This window comes from Macaca thibetana, chromosome 2 (genome assembly GCF_024542745.1).
Source record: "Macaca thibetana thibetana isolate TM-01 chromosome 2, ASM2454274v1, whole genome shotgun sequence".
Taxonomy (NCBI): Eukaryota; Metazoa; Chordata; class Mammalia; order Primates; family Cercopithecidae; genus Macaca; species Macaca thibetana.
In genome coordinates, this window is record NC_065579.1 from 126,550,417 (window position 1) to 126,569,543 (window position 19,127).

At 46.5% G+C, this 19,127-nt stretch overlaps 1 pseudogene; it reads left to right on the forward strand.

The window, feature by feature from the left end:
- The first annotated feature begins 14,461 nt into the window (after positions 1-14,461).
- Positions 14,462-14,597, forward strand: LOC126949583 (uncharacterized; annotated as a pseudogene).
- The last annotated feature ends 4,530 nt before the right edge of the window (positions 14,598-19,127 follow it).

A 19,127-nucleotide genomic window follows, 5' to 3' on the forward strand; every position in this document is an offset into this window, starting at 1 on the left:
TAGTCAAGAAGCTTTCAGAAGGAGGAGGTATTTCAGCCAATCAACTATCAACCCTGTAAGCCAGCGCTGTCCAATGGACACATTATGTGAACTATAATGCGAGCCACATACGTAACTTCAAATTTTTTAGTAGCCACACCAAAAATAAAAAGAAACAGGTGAAATTAATTTTAGTCATATATTTTACCTGACCCCTGCATAGTTCAAAATAGTATTAATGCAATAATTTTAAAAAAGAATAAATTTGATATTTTATGATGTTTTTTATGCTAAGTCTTTGAAACCCAGTATGTATTTTACACTTACAGCACATCTTAGTTTAGACCAGCCATATTTCAAATGCTTAATAGTCACGTGTGCTTACTGACTACCATACTGCTCAGTGAGACTCTGTGTTCTTGTTACTGAAAGGGCTCACGGACTGGGAGTATCAGCTTATTAGAAAGGCAGAACTTCAAGCTCTGGCCCAGACCTCCTGAATCGCAATCTGCACTTTAACAAAAATCCCTGTCAATCTGTTCAAGCTGCTGGAACAAAGTACCTTACACTGGGTAATTTATTAACAACAGAAATGTGTTGCTCACAGTTCTAGAAGCTGAAATGCCCAACATCAAAGCACCAGCAATTTGGTGTCTGATGAGGACCTGGTCTCTGCTTCATAGATGGTGCTTTGTTGCTGCACCCTCACATGGTGGAAGGGGCACAGAGCACACCTGAGTCTTTTTTTTTTTTTTTTTTTTTTTTTTGAGATAGAGTCTTGCTCTGTCACCCAGGCTGGAGTGCAGTGGCGCAATCTCAGCTCACTGCAACCTCCACCTCCTGGGTTTAAGCAATTCTTGTGCCTCAGCCTCCTGAGTAGCTGGGATTACAGGCACCTACCACCGTGCCAGGCTAATTTTTGTATTTTTAATAGAGATGGGGTTTCACCACGTTGGCCAGGTGGGTCTCGAACTCCTGACCTCAAGTGATCTGCCCATCTCGGCCTCCCAAAGTGCTGGGATTCACAGGCTTGAGCCACCGTGCCTGGCACTTGAGCTTTTTTTTTTTTTTTTTTTTTTTAAATAAGAGCACCAATCCCATTCATGAGAGTGGATCCCTCGTGACTCAGTCACTTCCCAAAGGCCCACCATCTTAACACTATCACATTGGGTATTAGATTCCAAGATGTGAATTATAGGGGGACACTAGCATTCACACCATAGCAATCCCCAAGTGAGCTCACGCTAAAGTTTGGGAAGCATAGCTCTAAGACTTTTCTCTCCTCTCCACACAACCAGCCAGTCACCCAGTCCTGTTAAGTTCAACTTTAAAATATCTTGTGGATCCATCTCATTTGTTGTCTTACCTCTGCCACCAACTCGATGTAAGTAACTACTTTCTCACCCTGTTATGGGTCAAAGTGCATCCTCCAAAAAGGTGTTGAAGTTCCAACCCCTAGGAACTGTGAATGTGCTCTTCTTTGGAGATAGGATCTTTCTTTACAGGTGATCAAGTAAAAATGAGGTCATTAGAGTGGGCCCCTAATTCAGCACGACTGTGTTCTTATATAAAGGAAAAATTTTGGACACAGAGAGACACACACAGGAAGAAATGCCATGTGAAGATGATGGCAGAGATCAGAGTGATGCAGCAGAAGCCAAAGAACACCAAAGACTGCCAGCAAGCCACTCAGAGCTGGGAGAGAGGCGTGGAACCGATTGTCCCCCACGGCCCTCAGAAGGTATCAGTCCTTCAGTAACCTTGATCTCAGACTTCTAGCCTCCAGAACTCTAAGACAGTAAATTTATGCTACTCTGAGCCACCCAGTGTATGGTACTTTATTCATGGCATGGCAGTCCCAGCAGACTACTATACACCCAAGTCTGTATAATAGCTCCCAACACCTCTTCCCTCTTCCACTAGTGCCAACCCTTACCCTGAAACACTGACCCACAAGGGTGTCTGATCACAACCAGAGGAACCTTCTCAAAATGAAAATGGGAGCAGATCACTCTCCCCCGCCGCCATGCCCTTCCATCGCTCTGCATTTCATTTCTTTCTTTCTTTCTTTTTTTTGTCTTGCTCCGTCACCCAGGCTAGAGTGCAGTGGTGTGATCTCAGCTCACTGCATGCTCTGTCTCCCGGGTTCACGCCATTCTCCTGCCTCAGCCTCCTAAGTAGCTGGGACTACAGGCACCCACCACCACTCCTGGCTCATTTTTTGTATTTTTTTTTTTAGTAGAGACGGGATGGTCTTGATCTCCTGACCTCGTGATCCGCCCACCTCGGCCTCCCAAAGTGCTGGGATCACAGGAGTGAGCCACCACGCCCGGCCTTGCATTACATCTCTAACCAACTCTCAGTTTTAATACACATTCCCCCACCTCTGGTGATCTTTTCATTCCTCAACAGGCCAAGCTCTTTCCAGTTCTGGGCTGTGGCATATGCTGTTCCTTTCCCAGGAACGCAGATCCCTCTACATCCCACCTTGGTTGCCTCTACTCATCTTTCAGGTGTCAATTCAAGCATCCTTCGCTGGTTGCCAGCCCCCAGTATTCTCTCTCCTAACACACTCTCCTGTCGTTGATAAAGTGCCACTCAAAGTGTGGACCAGTTGCTGGGCCACCAACAGATTATTATGTGTTCTTGTCAAGATGCAGAATTTGAGTACTGAGAAACTTTTGTTGCAGCTTGACATCACTGTGACATCTAAGCAAGTGATCAGGGGACTTCTCTCCTGGAACAGGATTTAGACCAGCTCAAATATTGCCCAACTCACATGGTACAAACTCCAGTTGTCCCTCAGTATCTGTGGAAGATTGGTTCCAGAACCCCCACGTATACCAAAATCCATGCATACTTAAGTCCTGCAGTCAGCCCTAAGGAATCCAAGGATATGAAAACTTTGCCCTCCATATATGTGGGTTTCACATCCTGCAAATTCTGTATTTTCAATCCATGTTTGGTTGCAAATGTGGAAACTGCCCATATAGAGGGCCAACTGTTGTTACCAAAAAAAAAAAAAAAAAATCTGGGTGTAAGTGGACCCACATGGTTCAAACTTGTGTTGTCCATGAGTGAAATGTACACACAAATCATGCACAACAGGACCACGTATCTATCTGTGGTCAACGAGAAATGGAAAATAACAGGTCCACAGACATTAGAGAATCTCTGCTAGGAAACATCACTAGTAATTCTTTTAATTGGTAAGAGGATGTGTGTCTGTTATCCACCCCTCCCACGGGGTGAGTTTCACTATGGTGGCAACTGTTCAGCTCACCACAGATCTGTCCCCAGAACGTCTCCCTGAGTCTGACACAGAGAAGTGTAATAAATCCTTGATATGTGAATGAGTGGGCTGAATCATAGAAGGTAGGAATGGGGAGGGCATCCTAGGTGGACGAAGGGCCTGAAGCCAACATTTGAAGGTGAGAAACTGTACTGGCAAACCAAACAAAGACTCTGCCTGCAATATTTTTAAAAGCCCAGTGACTTCACATTGAGGAATTCCTCAAATCTTAACATGGGGTCCAACAGGACAGATGGAGAATTCCAGAGGAATGGATAGATTCTTTCGATCTTGGGCTGCATTCTGTTTTCACAATTGTTTCTGGCAGAACCCTAAAGGAAAACACAAACCAGATGTACAGAGAAATATTTTCTTTGTCAAGAAAAGAAAAAGTGGCTTATCCTGCTCTCACACTGCTGCCCTCAACACAGGCCAGATCCACAACCTTTACTTTGAACGGCTTAAAGAGGCTCCAGAATTCTTCTCCAGCCTCCCATGTTTGGAGTAACCAGGAGGCCAGCCCTGGAGTGGCCACTGTCCCCATGCTTGGGGCTCTCCAAGCTGGAGAAGCAGATGGAAATGTGATTTCTGCTTCTCCCTGAGGAAGGGTGAGCACTGTGGCTGCATAATGAGCCTGGAGCTTAATTGAAGTAAATAAGAAAGCTTATGCAAGCAGTTTGGGCAGGCTGCAGAGAATTGTTCATCCTTCCCTTAGATTCTTGGGAAGAGACTGTCTCCCACTAGGGTCTTGCTGGTTCCCCCTGGGGCCTTGGCTCCCTGCCCCAGTTGCTAGTGACCCTGACCCAGAAGAGCCAGCTTCTGCCAAAAACCAGAAAGCAAGCCAAGTTTGCCTTTAGCAGCCCTGACAAACCTTGAAGCAACCCCAGTGCTCAAATACCTCATGACTGATTAGATGTCCACACATCTGAGCTGTCACTCTCCTCTCCCATCACCATCAAAATGCATCCATCTTGTAGGCCATTCCCAGCTCATGGAGGAACCTTGTCTGCAAGCATGTGATTAGCGGTGCCAATGGGAGAACATGCCTCTTCAGAGCTTCTCAAAGTATGGGTCCTAGACAGCAGTATCAGTGTCACCTGGGAACTTGTAAGGATCAAAGTTTCTCAGGCGTAACCTCAGACCTCTTGAATCACAAGCCCAGCAGCTGTTTTAGGCAGCCCTCTGGTGATGCTGATGCACACTTAAGTTTAAGAACCACTGTGCTATTTATTACCGATCCTTAAGTTCTCCCACCCAAACCCCTAAGGGGCCAGGCTGGAGAGTTAAAGGAAGAAACTGGAGAGCACCTGTCCATCTAGGGAGGAGCTCCAGCCCTCTCCAGGCCACCGGAGTCAGGCAGAAGATGAGCCCAGTTTTACCAGATCTTTCCATTGTTCAAGAGCGGCTGTAAATGTGAATTAAAATAAAAAAGTTGAATCTTTCAATTTTTAAACATCGTCTTACTGTTTTTTGTTTTGGTTTGGTTTGGTTTTTTTAGACACAGTGCAGGCCTAGCCATCTCCATGAATTGTCGACAATTCCATCCCTCCGGTTCTATGCGCCAAGAGTTATTCTTCATTCAAACTTTCTCTCACTCCTCACATCCTATCTGTCTGAACATCCTGTTGGTTTCACCTTCAAAATACATCCAGCATACATCTACTGCTCCCCACACTCATACAAGGCCCTGGGTCAAGCCGTCATCTCTTTCTTGGAAAATTGCAAAGCTTGCTGCCTGGTCTTCCAGCTCTCACCCTTGGCCATTGCACTTGCATCTCAAAGCAGCCAGAGCCATCCTTTAAAAATCTAAGTCAAGTCCTCTTGTGCCTCTACTCAAACCCCGCAATGGCTCTTACACACTGCTCAGCATGAAAACCAAAGTCCTGTGAGGTTCTCTGGGACCTAGCCTCACAGTTACCTTGCTGAACATCACTTCCTCTCTCCCTTGATCACTGGGTCTAGATGCACTGAAATTCTTGCTGTTCCTCCACCAGGCAGGCACTCCTTTGCTCCCATCTCCCACCCTCGGTAGGGCTCTCACTCTGGCATTTCCCTGCCTAGAACATTTCTCCTCAGATGGCCTCATGGTGCCTAGAACATCCCTTCTCAGATGGCCTCATGGCTCCCTCCTCCAAGGATTTGTTCCAATATCTCTTTCTCCATGAAGCTCACCCTGGGAGCCCTGCTTAACATCCTTTCTCTGGCACTCCCAATCTCCCTGGCCAGGGCTATTGATCTTAGCACTTAATCACAGAGCGTACTATCTACATGAATACGTACTTTCCTAACTGCCTCCATCTGCTAGAGTTGAAGCTCCACAGGGGCAGGAACTTCTGTCTGATTGACTGATGGATCCTTACCACCTAGACCAGTACCTGGCATATGGCAGGTACTCAATAATTCAACTCAGTAGGTGTTGAATGAATACATGAATGAATGCAGACTAGATATTGCCACCAAGCAAGCAGCTCTGTGTTTGTACTTCAACAGAAATTTCTGGAAGCTGTTGCTCCAAGCCCAGATCTAGACTCTACTCAGAGGAATTTGCCAGCTGACCAGAGGGAGATTGAAGGACAGGAAGTATTTCTGGGGCCCTTGAATCAAGAGCCACCTTCCTTTCCTGAATGTCACTTCAATCTTGCCCATAGTTCTAGATCACTGCTCATGCCTTTGGGGAGTTTTTCAGCCAGGAAAGCGGCTCCTTTGCAGCCTGAACAGTAACTACTCTTTAAGCCAAAGTTTCTCAAAGTGTATTCTTTGCAATGCTGGTCCTAGGAGATGATCCAAAAAAAATAAGCTCTAGAAACATACACATTCTCTTTCTCCTTCTCGGAGCTCACAATACATCTTAGCATTGTAAAGGCTTCAAAAGGTCTGGTAGCAAATGCTTTATAGCTTTGTTTGTTCCCATGTTCCTCAAATTTGTTGCACCACACAACCCCTTCCCCAACAAAACACCAATTAACGCTCCAAGACACTAAGCCTCTGGCCAAACAGCATCATACTCTTCATCCTTTTGTGGGGCAAGGCTTTTCCTGTCTTACTATATTCTAAGACAATGTATTCTATTCATTTTTTTCTCCAGCTGGATATACATGGTGGGCTAGATGAGATACGAGACTTCCTCATGCTCACACTTCCCTGGTAACCATGTGCTTTTCTCTGTACTGCTGTCCCCAACCTACAATGTGCTGCCATTTCTTCCTTGTCTGTATCAACCAGAGGTCTTACCATTAAAAGTGACAGAAAAACCAACTCAAGCAGACTTAAGCAAGCAAAAAGAGAATTTATGGATTCATATAGCTGAAAAATTTAAAGGTAAGTCCAGCTTCAGGCATGGCTGGATCAAGGATAAAACTGTGACATTAGGACTAATTTTTATCCATCTTCCTGCTTGGCCTTCCACTCCAGAGTCTTCTCTTATGTTGAAAATATGGCTACCAAACTGCCAACCTCACATCTTCCCAAGTTTAGTTCCAGCTGGATAGAAATAAAACATTTTCTGGCAACTCCCTCAAAAGTCTTGAGTTGTGCTCTGATTGAACCTGCTTAGGATCTATCCCTATCCTTGAACCAATCACTATGGCCAGAGGGATGGGATGCACCGATTGACTTAGGCTCAGGCCCTATATGCCACCCGTGGAGCTGGGCTTAGAGCCCTACCCAGACAAGAAGGACTGAAAATGGGTGAAGGGTGCATCTACCCTGCCACCAACCAAATTAGGCCTTAATGCTGGAAGCAGGAGGGATGGATGCTGAGAAGACAAATTTCAAATAGGCACTACACAGCCTTTACACACATGCAAACACTGCACCTCCTCCAGGAAGCAGTCCTAGATCCACCAAGTCACATCTATCTAAATATCTCTTTTTAAGAATTAACGTATATACACAAATACCTGTAGAGCATGGTGGAAAGTTTTCAGGTGCACAAGAGGAAGTGCTAGGCGGCAAGAAATATTTGAGATTTGGTGTCTGACAGACTTGAGTTCACTCTTCTGGATGTATGACCTTGAACAAGTTAAACCTCTCTCAGTTTCCTTTTTCTCATCTCCACAGATTTGAGATTTTTAATAATTCCGACTCATGGTAGAAAATGTCACCAATAAAGAAAAGTATAAAGAGTAAACTTGGCCGGGCACAGTGGCTCATGCCTGTAATCCCAGCACTTTGGGAGGCCGAGGCACCATGGTCTAGGTGATAAAATCCCAGCATTTTGGGATCACCTGAGGTCAGGAGTTTGAGACCAGCCTGGCCAACATGGTGAAAGAGTGTCTCCATCAAAACTACAAAAATTAGCCAGGTGTGGTGGTACACTCCTGTAGTCCCAGCTACTCGGGAACTGAGGCAGGAGAATCGCTTGAACCCAGGAGGCAGAGGTTGCAGTGAGCCAGTTCGCACCACTGCACTCCAACTCCAGCCTGGGCGAGAGAGCAAGACTCCATCTCAAAAAAAAAAAAAAAAAAAAAAAGAGTAAACTCAAGTCAGCCATTACCCCAGCTCTTCGTGCCTGGATCTTGTCCACTCCCTGCCTCCAGCCCCACACAGCAGGGTCATGTCTCTCCCAAACCTCTCCAGGAACAACTGCTCCCTGGCAGCCTGGGGAAGCATCTTGCTCTCTCAACACTCCATCAGCAAGGAGGTGCTTCTTGCAGTCTAGCCTGCACTCTCAGCTGGTACAGTAGAAGTCAGCTCCTGTGTTCTCAGCCTGCACATCCCCCACCAAGATGGGAGACCAGAAACAGAGTATTTCTTCTGGCAGCTGCCAGTACTCACATGAACAAGACAAACTCTGGGAATAAAACAAAAGTAAATACCAGTATTCAGCTCCATCCCATACAAAAACCCTACTGACTCACAATTAAAATGGGAGAAAGGATGTCCAGGCACCAAGGATGTGTCTTTTTTTTTTTCCTTTAGGAGGCAACCAATCAAACGGAGAAGAGAGCAGCAAAGACCATGCTCCTTGTGGCAGAGATAAACAATGGAGATGGGGAGGAGACACAAAAAAGGTGGAGGGAAATGTTAAGGGAAGCAGGGACCGATTTTGTCAACAACAGGGCTCCTATTTTATGAGAAGGATAAGCAGTCTAGGAGACAGATCAGAAGCGGTCCAGAGGGAGGCTCAGAGCATCAAGGAAAGAAGACAAACTCTGGAATTCTCCTCATGAGGGCTTAGATATACATTCATTCATTCATTCATTCCCTGGTCAACAAATTTGTATTAAGCACATGACACGTGCTGAATGTGTCAGGCATGGGTGGACATAAAATGCTGAGGCCCTGCCCTCGTTGAGCTTAATCCAAAGGGATAGACAGGCCATGGGCAAAGCCCTCAAATAAATACACAGCCACAAACTGTAATAAATGCCACAAAGGACACTAACCCGGAACACTAAGAAAGAGTATCAGGTGAACCATTCTCTCTCAGGGTGGTCAGAGAAGGCCCCTCTGATAAGGCATTTCTTAACCCAAGTCCAGAGAATGAAGAGGAGGCCCCTGAGTCTGTCAAAGCAGGAAGGACCCATGTTCAAGGATGGAAGAAGCCACTGGGACTGGAGCTTTGTGTGTGATTAAAGGAAAAGAGCAAGGTGGGCTGGGAGGAGGAGGGAGGGTCCAGATTACACAGGGACACCTGGGTGCTCACAGAACTTAGATTTCAGCCAAAGGACAGAGCCTTTTTTCTAAACCACCCCCCACCAGTAGGGTCCTATTCGTGGCACCTGCATTCATTTGAAACAAAGAAATGCATACATGAGGTGGTCTCATTTGTTTGGGTAACAGACAGTGCTCATCAGGAGAACAGAGGCCTTTACAGTAACTCCCCAAGTACACCCAGCCCACAAACCAGGAACTCCTGACCTGGAACATAGTAAGAAACAACCAAGAAACCTCAAATAATCTATGCAAGGGGAGAAACGAGGGGACAGAGACAAAACAGTGTCAAAAGCCAGCTTTCACGGAAGCCACTGAACAGCCTTCTCCCACATCCAGGTCCTCACCTGGCCTAGGAGGAGGCCCCACCCTCAAGAAGCCTGAAGCTTTGTTACTCACAGTGTGTCCTGGAAGCACCACCAGGAAGCTCGGCAGAAATGTGGATTGTAGGAGTTTTCTCATTGTTGCTGTCACAAATTACCACCAACTTAGTGGCTCCAAACGACATGAATGTGTTCTTTTAAAGTTCTGTAGTTCAGAAGGCTGAAAAGGGTCTCGGCAAAAATCAAGGTGTTGGCAGGATCTCAAATTTGCAATCCTGGAGGCTCTGGGGGAGAATCCACCTCCTCGCTCTCCCCGGCGCCTAGAGGCTGCCTGCATCCCTTGGCTCGTGACTTCCTTCCTCCACTTTCAAGGCCAGCAAGAGCAGGTTGAGTCCTTCTCACTCTGACCTCTCTTCCTGCCTCCCTCTCCTCCACGTAAGCACCCAGTGATTCCACCAGGCCCACCTGCATAATCCAGGATAATCTCCCCATCTCAAAGTCAGCCACTCAGCTACCTCAATTCCATCTGCAACCTTAACTTCCCTTTACCGTGTAAGCTAGCATATTCACAGGTCCTGGGGATTAGGAAGTGAAATCTTTGAGGGGCTGTTATTCTGCCCACCACATAAGACACAAGGGCCCCACCTGCACAGACTGAATCATCTGCCTTGGAATGAGATGCACAGGGGGCTCAGATGCACATTCAAGTTTGAGAAGCCCTGGCCTCCTGGCCTATCCAGGACTGACATCTCCTAGGCCATACCCAGCACTGCCAGCCTGGTGTGTTCAATTAGGCCTCAGAAACCCCTCCCTGAAGTCTGATTGTCTCAGCTGGGTTGCCACAGCTGCAAGCATTTCCTCTCTCTCCACATGCACTCCCATCCTTCATGGAGAAGGGGGTCTTTTGTCCGGAAGCCTGGACTTGGAGGCAGCCTCTTGTAGGGGGTCTGAGGTTTCTGAAATGTTTCCTTGGGGGAGGAAATGGGATTCGCATCTAGATATGGGACTTGAACACATCAGGGCAGAAGAGCAGTTTGCTTGTCCCCCACGGCAGGTCTGAGGATGGCTGGTTTTGGGAAAACGTCAGCAAAGCTTGGCAACAACTGTGATTCCCTACAACTCACTGCAACAAAGACTTCCAGATCTGGCGGGAGGGGCTCTGGACATTTTACAGATGAGGAAACTGAGGTTCAGAGAGGATGTGACTTGCTCAAGGTCACACAGGAGTGGAGAAGTTAGGAAAACAGGGAGCTGGGCCAGCGGGGCCATGCTGCACACCCCTGCTTCTAACTATCATTTGGGGGGTATTTCTCAACTGAGGGTCACCCCCTACAGGAAGGAGAGAGCAGGGATTAGGATCGCCAGACCTCTGGCTCCATGTGCTCTGAGGGAAAATGATCACAGCAAATGCCTGGACTCAGCCTGATCCGGTCAGCTCCTCCGGTTCCTCCAGACCAGAGCCGCCAGCCAAACCTGGAATTTTCCAAGCAGCCAGTTCAGTCATGGAAGCCCTCCAGGTGTCACCATCTGGGTCCAGAGACTCCAGGGCCGCAGTGGGAGGAAGAAGCATGTGCACTCACTGGGAACACTGACCCAGAGCATTTTCTCCCTGTGGCAGACTCATCCCAGCCCAGCATGAGTTCAGAACCAGCAGCCAGTTCCTGGCACACTGCTGGAGCCCCAGACAGGTGCCAGGAATGACACTTCTTGGAGGTGTCCACTTCCAGGCAAAGCGCTTCTTTTGCCCGTCCCAGAGCCACTTCCCCTCAGCGCCCCCGAGGAGCTGACATTTGGAAGCATCCCTCCACACCCTAGCAATGCTCAACCTCCTTTCGCTGCTGAGAAACATCTGGCTGGCTTGGCACCTAAGCTGGGTAAAAATAGCATGCCATCTTGTGAGCAGGCACCATGCCATCACAGCAGATGGAGACCTGCACTGCCAGCCAAGAGACTGCCGAATGGCAACAGACGCATTTGCAAGGGGCAGGATTCGCAGCTGGAAGGGTCAGAGGGCGGAAGTCAGGACCCTAGTGAGAGAGGCAGGAGGTGAAACAAGAGGGCCAGAGATTGGGGCAGGTCCCTCTGCCCTTCACAGGTGGAACCAGGCAGGGATGCTAGAAGGCTGCAGAGCACATCAGTGAAGTCCTGGTTTTGAGGCCAGATGAACACACATTTAAATCTTACCTCTACCTTTACCAGCTGTGTGACCCTGGGCCGCCTGTTTAACCTCTCTGAGCCTCAGTGTAAAATGTACCCCGTAGGGTTCTGAGAAGGATAGTCCATCATTATTTCTTTCAATATGCATTTTAGTGAGTGTCTCCCATGTGCCAGGCAGGCACTGTGTTAGGTGTGGGATGTGGTGGTGAGCATGGGCCACCGAGTTTTCTTCCAGTGTGGGAGACAGACATGAATCAAAAAACGACACAAATAAAAGTAAAATGTCAACAGAGATAGACAGGTACCACAAACAGAAGGGTCGTGGTGCAATCAGAGCACATAATAAGGGGATGGGGGCAGCAGGGGTGAAACGAGTCAAGGAAGATATCCCCCAAGGAAGGGACAATTAAGATCCGAAGGATGAGTAGGGAATTATGTAGGGGAAAATGAGAGAAGGTATGTTAAGTCCTTAGCACAGTGCCTGGGATCTGATAAGTGTTGGTAAGTGGAATAGATCATTCATGAACACTTATTGAAAATAAAATCATAACCATAGCAATCTCTTCCACTGAGGGGTTACAGTGCAAGTCTTGGGCCTTTGGGACTGTGAACAGTCATGTCACAAGAGAGTCTGACCTATGTCAACTGGCAAGGGAGCCAGAGGCAAATGGATGTTAAAAATAAAAACTCATAAAAATATCTCAAGCCTCTAGTGAGGCCCGTTTGCAGGCCTCAGATACTGCAATTCAAGCAACAAATTGGTTGGCCAAGGCCCAGCCAGGCTCACTGGCAAGCTTACTCCCCCTTTCTATAGGCAGCCTGCACAAAAGCCAGGACCTCGCCTGCTCAAGCCTCCATTGCCCTGGCCCGAGCACGGCACAGGCTCCCTTTCTGTCCCCGCTGACTGCAAGTCCTTGGCTGCAGCACACTAAACCTCACCCTTGGGGCAGAGCCAGCTTGTAGGGTAAGCAGGAGGCAGATTTCCCCCTTGGAATACAGACTGCCTTTGGATGAATGTACAGACTCGAAGGGAGAGACACTGGGAAGCAGGGTGAGATCCCTGATGAAATGTCGGTCCCCAAACTCTGAGAGATGCCATGCTGTGTGGAGTCAAAGGTGACCGCTTCCTCACTGGCTGGAATGCCCGCCAGCCAACAGGCAAACTGTGCAGAAGCCCCCTGCGACCTGAATATCAGGCACATCATGTGCCTGTGTCCCTCAAAGAGGGATAAGGCAGAGGAAAGTAGCCAAGGGGTTGCTGCACTGAACACCCCTGGTGCCCTGCCCTCCACCCTCCCCACCCACGCTTTGCCTCCAGCCGATGCTGCAGCCATCACGTGTGCCCACATCTCTCACTTTTCACCCTGGGGATTCCCGGCTGCCATTCCATGCAGGAGCACACTCTGCTGTTCTGCTGCCTACCCAAACCCAACACACCATGGGTAATCTTTGACCCATGGAGGGCAGGAGCCAGTATACAATTCCTTCCCTCTCTGTTCTTCAGCTAGACAATTCTTAGGACTCTTCTATGTGGCTTCTCAGAGGGTCCTGGCAGCCCTGAGCTCCATGGTCCACAGTGATGATGGGCTCAATAACGTATCCTGCATTGCTTTCTTTCCTGCCCTGTCCCCACTCTGTGGGGACAACATAAACTACCTGCATGCAAGCCTTTGTTCTGTAGCTCTGCTTTCTTGGGAGAACCCAAGCCAAGACAGTGGTCTTCCTGCTGTCTCCCCACCAGCTGTCAGGAGAAGTGGGGCTTACAGTGGCACGTGGGGCAGTTCTGTGGTCAAGAAGCCAGAGAGTTCCTGTCCCCTCCTCTCCTGGCTGGAGGCTGAACAGCTGAATGGGATGAATTTCTCTAGTTGTCATGTGGGAAGGGCCCTTAGCCTGATGCCTTCCAAATGAATGTACAATAGAACTCTTCTGCCAATAAAATCATATGCAGAGAGTGAATATTTGTTATTTGGGACTGTTGATCATCTACTCCTTTTTCCTAGAGAACCTGGTTTACTTCTTAGAAAAACACCTCATGTCTCTGTGTGAGGTCTTGGTTGGAAGGATTTTTGGGTGACCACTGCCCACTTTGAAAGTCCAAGAGGTAGTGGCTTCTCTTCCTGCCCCAGAGGCAGGCTCAGCCCACTGAAAGCCTTCTCCCTAGATTCAGTCTTAACAAGAAAGCCAAGACTAATGGCCTGGCTGGAAGACAGCCTGCATGATGGCAGCATGCCCACCTGCTGGGGTTCCCAATCCAGCCTTTCAGAACTTTCTTGGCATTGTTTCCTCCAACCCCAAGCCTGGTCCTCCAGCATCTTATTGAATCTTTGAATAACTCTCTCTACCTCTACTGTCCTTTTAATTAGTTTCCTTTCTCTGGCTAGGGAAGTCTGATTCTATAGTTTGCAACCAATAATGCTTGCTGATACTCACAGAACCCTAATATTTAAAATGGATAAAAATAGAGATACTCTGTTGAAATGGGGAAGAGTGGGCAGGAGCTCCTCCCTTGAATCATACCCCTAACAATAGCCTCCCTGTTATCTCCAGAGTGCCACCAAGGCCTCAAAGAACTTAGTGTGAAACCCTTGGTCTCATCCCATCCTCTTTGTAGAAGCGAGGAAAGCTAAGCAAGAGAAGTCTGCTGATTCGCCAAGATCTCAGCACTGCTTAGTGATGGTCTTCTATTCCCAGAGCAACGGCCTTTCTACCACACCACGGTAGCTGCCTCGCCAGAATATGGGAGACAAGGAGACACCACAGTGAAACTCAGGGGCCATGCAGAGATCAAGGACATAAAGTGGTCTCTCCTGTACTTCTCCCAGGTCACAATAAACAGCAGCAGCAGGACAGACAGCCTTGGAGGTCTCCTTCACGGCATCAGACCCATTCCTCATCTCTGGTCTTCCAGTCCGCTGGCCTATGTAGGCACACTGGTACCATGACACCTTCAGGTCATAGTGACAGATATACATCTCAAAGTACTCTGCCAGCATTTCCCAAGGCATAGCTCCCAGCATCCTACACCGACAAGATGTTCTGTAAAAAAATGAGTCCCATTGCTTCACAGCCTTTTGGCTAAGATCAAGTGTAATATCTGCTCTTATCAATGTGGCCAACAAGCATATGAGAAAAAGCTCAATATCATTGATCATTAAAGAAATGCAAATCAAAACTATAATGAGGTACCACCTCACACCAGTCAGAATGGTTACTTTTAAAAAGTTAAAAATAACAGATACCGGTGAGGTTGTGGAGAAAAGGGAATGCTTATATACAGCTGGTGGGAGTGTCAATTAGTTCAACCATTGTAGGAAGTAGTGTGGCAATTCCACGAAGACCTAAAAACAGGACTACCATTCAACGCAGCAATCCTACTGCTGGGTATATACCCAAAGGAATATAAATCATTCCATCATAAAGATATGTGCATGCATATGTTCATGGCAGTACTCGTCACAATAGAAAAGACATGGAATCAACCTAAATGCCCATCAATGATAGATTGGATAAAGAGAATGTGATATATATACACTATGGGATACAATGCAACCATAAAAAGGAATGAAATCAGGTACTTTGCAGGGACATGGATGGAGCTGGAAGTCATTATCCTTAGCAATACTAATGCAGGAACAGAAAACCAAATACTGCATGTTCTCACTTATAAGTGGGAGCAAAATGATGAGAATCTATGAGCACAAAGAGGGGAACAACAGACTCTGGGGCCTACTTGAGGGTGGAAGGTGGGAGGAAGGAGAGAATCAGAAAAAAATAACTATTGGCTTAGTACCTGGGTGATGAAATAATCTGTACATCAAACCCCTGTGACATGAGTTTACCTGTATCACAAACCTGTGCATGTATACCTTAGCCTAAAATAAAAGTTTTAAAAACAATGAGTCACTTAATAAAATCTCTAATTTCCTAGATCCTAGGATGCACTTTCTTGCTTTTTCATGTATTAATAGTAAGTGCAAGGCTGTGTCATGAAGTGAATAACAAGTCCCCTGAAATCTGACTACCTTGGTTTGATGATCAGCTCTGCCACTTACTAGCCATCTGATCTTGGGCAAGGTACTTAACCATTCTGGTCCTCAACTTTCCATCTATAAACTAGAAATGAAAGAAAAGATCCAACTGTGTTAGTTCAAGATGAGATTAGACGTGCAAGACATTTGTTTGGGGAAACACCTGTGAAAGAGTATGGGGAGAAGTCAGAGGAGGCTGGAAAAGTTGTGAAACCTCAAATGTAGACCTAATTCCTACAAAAAAAAAAAAAAAAAGAAAGGGAAGGAAGAAGATTGGGTAGAAATAGCCTTCCATTGCAGTGCAGTTCTAGGAAAGTTTTGGCAAAGTTTTGAGGAAGTTTTGAGACAAAGTCAACCATCAAAGGAGCCCTGCATCTCCCTGGAAGGGACCTACATCAGTATCCCTGACATGCTCAGTCATTGGCTGAGAGCAGCCTGTGAAAGCAAGGCCCCTGCCCAATGTGGAGGTGGATTTAGAATGCAGCAACCAGGGCCCTTGGTCAATTATGCTCTTGCAATAAGAGATCTGAGAAGTGCATTCTCAGGCCCCACATCCACCTCAAAAGACAGGATTAAGTGAGTCATTTTATTTAAAAGCTCTTAAAGTAGTGTCTGGCACATAGTAAGTATTCTGCATATGGTGCCTTAAAACAAACAAACAAAGTTATGAAATCAAGTTGCTTCTTAAAATCAATTTGCACACCTGATGTGATAGTGTTTCCTTTTGGTTTGAACCCTGGAAGGCTATTACTAAACTCTGGATACATCTTACAATCAGCACATCTTGGAATTGAGGTAATAAATTTGGAAAACTTTGCAAAAGATATTTCTCTCTTGGAGATTTGTATTAGCAGACTAAAGATCCTGAGAAGTCCCCCAGTAGATAGACCTATGGACTTTGCTCAACTCCCTGTTTCCCGAACTTCTTTGGCCATAGACCTCTGGTTTGCATAACACTTCCGATAGATTTCTTTTCTTTTTAGTTAAAGAAGTTGGTTTCTGTTGCTTGCACCGAAATCCCAGCTGATACACATATGCAATCTCAGTATATAAAAGAGGCAAAAGTGCAATTGCTCTGGTTGATGAGAAGGAGGAGAACAGAACTGGAATTCCATGGAACACATTTTGCCAAATGTCGTGCTTTGCAAAGGCTGGTTGCTGCTATTTCAGATGATTCTCAGGTATTAGGTTCAGAGTAAATGGAGCACAGGAAACAAAGGAAGGATGGGAGATGGGAAAGGAAGAAGAAATGTCTCCTGATCCACCCAGGTCACCTTACCCACCTTGCAGCTTTTTCCACAAGGTGCCTGGAGTATACAACTGAAAAAGCCCTCACCTAACCCAACCCCATCACCGAGGTCAGCCTAACCAACGTCATCCCATAAGCAGAGCAGCTTCTCCTTCCAGTCCCCGAAGAGACATGAATACCATAGAATAAGAAAAGGCAGAAGATAAACATCTCCCCACTGTAACCAGTGGCTGAGGGCCATGAACAAATACAGCAGGAACTTTTCCCTCCATTCCACATTTATTATGTGGATTAATGCCCGCTCCATGCCAGGCACAGTGCTTAGAGGTCGGGATTCAGGGATGCAAAGGTAGATTTTAGCATTGGGTCTGACATCTTTTATGCACCATTTCACACTCTTAAAGCCCACCTTTTTGTTCCCTCCAGAGCTGTGGCAACCCAACGGTGCTTCACTTGTTTGGGGAAAAATATTTAAGTCTTCTGTGTCTTGAGTAGAGCATGCTGAGGTGCATTCTCTACTGCTCCTCAGAGGGACCCAGGCCCACATTGGTATCGCATTCATTAATGCACCTAAATTGGACTGCAATCCCTGTTGCCCTCTCCCCCAGCCCCCAACACCCTTTCCTAAAAATTACTTCTTCAAAATAAATTATCTGCATACAAACCCTTGTCTTATCCTCTGCTTTTCAAGGAAACACAAGGTAGGACTTTAAAAAAAAAAAAAAAAAAAAAAAAAAAAAACTCTTGTTTTGCATTAGTAGCAATTACAATGGCACATACTTCTATTAATGCAGTAACTGGAAATGAAACATGAGTCTAATGTCATTTTCATTTTAGAGAAGAGAAAAACTGTAGCACAGAGAGGTCACTTGCCCTGCTAAATGTCACACAGCTAGGATAAAGCAAGAACCAGGGTTCCCACATCTCCTCCAGAGCTGCTGTTACTAGATGAGTCAATTCAGGGACTGAGAGTCTCAACACAGCCTCACAAGTGAACGTTTGGAGTTCCTTTGGCCGGATTTTGAAGGATGCTTATTAATTAGCTAGATGAAGAATGGAAAAAAGAGAGGGTTGGAATAGGAATTCTGCCTGAGGGAATAGCAGAAGCAGAGGCGTCTAGTGAAAACTATTCAACAGGGTTTCTTCTGGAAACTAGTGAGCAGGGGCTTGCAGCGCCACAGGTCTGAGAAGACATAAGGGGCATGGTAAGAAATAAAGAAGAAATAAAGCAAAACATCATACAGGGCCATGTGGACTAAGCAGTTTGTTGACTTGTGGACACTAGGAATCATGGGGTGGAACAGTGGGAAGAGTGGATGTATTAGTCTGTTCTCACGTTGCTAATGGCGATACCGGAGACTGGGTAATTTATGAAGGAAAGAGATTTAATTGACTCACAGTTCCACATGGCTGGGGAGGCCTCACAGTCATCGTGGAAAGCAAACAAGGAGCAAAGTCATATCTTACATGGTGGCGGGCAAGAGAGGTTGTGTAGGGGAACTCCCCCTTATAAAACCATCAGATCTCATGTGACTCACTAACATGAGAACAGCTAAGAAAGACCCCCACTGTGATTCAATTACCTCTCACCAGGTCCCTCCCATGACACATAGGGATTATAGGAGCTACAATTCAAGATGAGACTTGGGTGGGAACACAGCCAAACCATATGAGTGGGTAAGGCACACAGGGATAACTTCAGATTTGTGGATTTTGCCCTCAGTCAACTGGCCCGTATACAGAGCCTCACCATCACACGACCAAGGTCAAACTGTTTCCCCAAGGGAAACAGTTTTTGTTTTAGTTTTTGTTTTAAAAAAAGATAGTTCTTGTTCTCTTGGGAAGAGATGCATCTTGAATCTCTAACAAATAACTATTTAAGATCAGTGAGGGGCTAGAAAGGAAAGTGGTGCCCATAGATGGACTCAGAACCAGCAGTCTACCAACAAGCCTCCTCCCCAGCAGTCTCTTCAAGCTGTGGCCATTTCTGTGAAGGAGGCTGAAGAGTAGCTCTTCACTCTGCAGAATTAATTACTGAGGACCACAGGCCTTGTCTACACTTGGCGTAAAGAACAGTTTTTAACAAGTGATTGATCTCACACACACACACACTTGCAGCAATCAGTCTCTCAACAGGCAGTCTCCTCCTTTGCTGGTGAGAACATAAACTAGTGTGGGCTCTCTGGAGAGAGATTTGGCAGAATGGATGGAGAACCTTAACAGAGCTCGTACCTTTTGTTGCTACAGTTTCCCTTCTAGGAATTCATGCACAAGAATGCTCATTCTAGCCTCATTCGTATTAGGAGAAAATTAAAATCAACCTCGATGTCCAGCCATCAGGACTGAATAAATTATAGCATGTCCATTCAATGGAAACGAATGCAGCCATTAAGCAAACATAAGGTATGTGGTAGACTGCAAAAATAGCCACAATTATTCCCCTC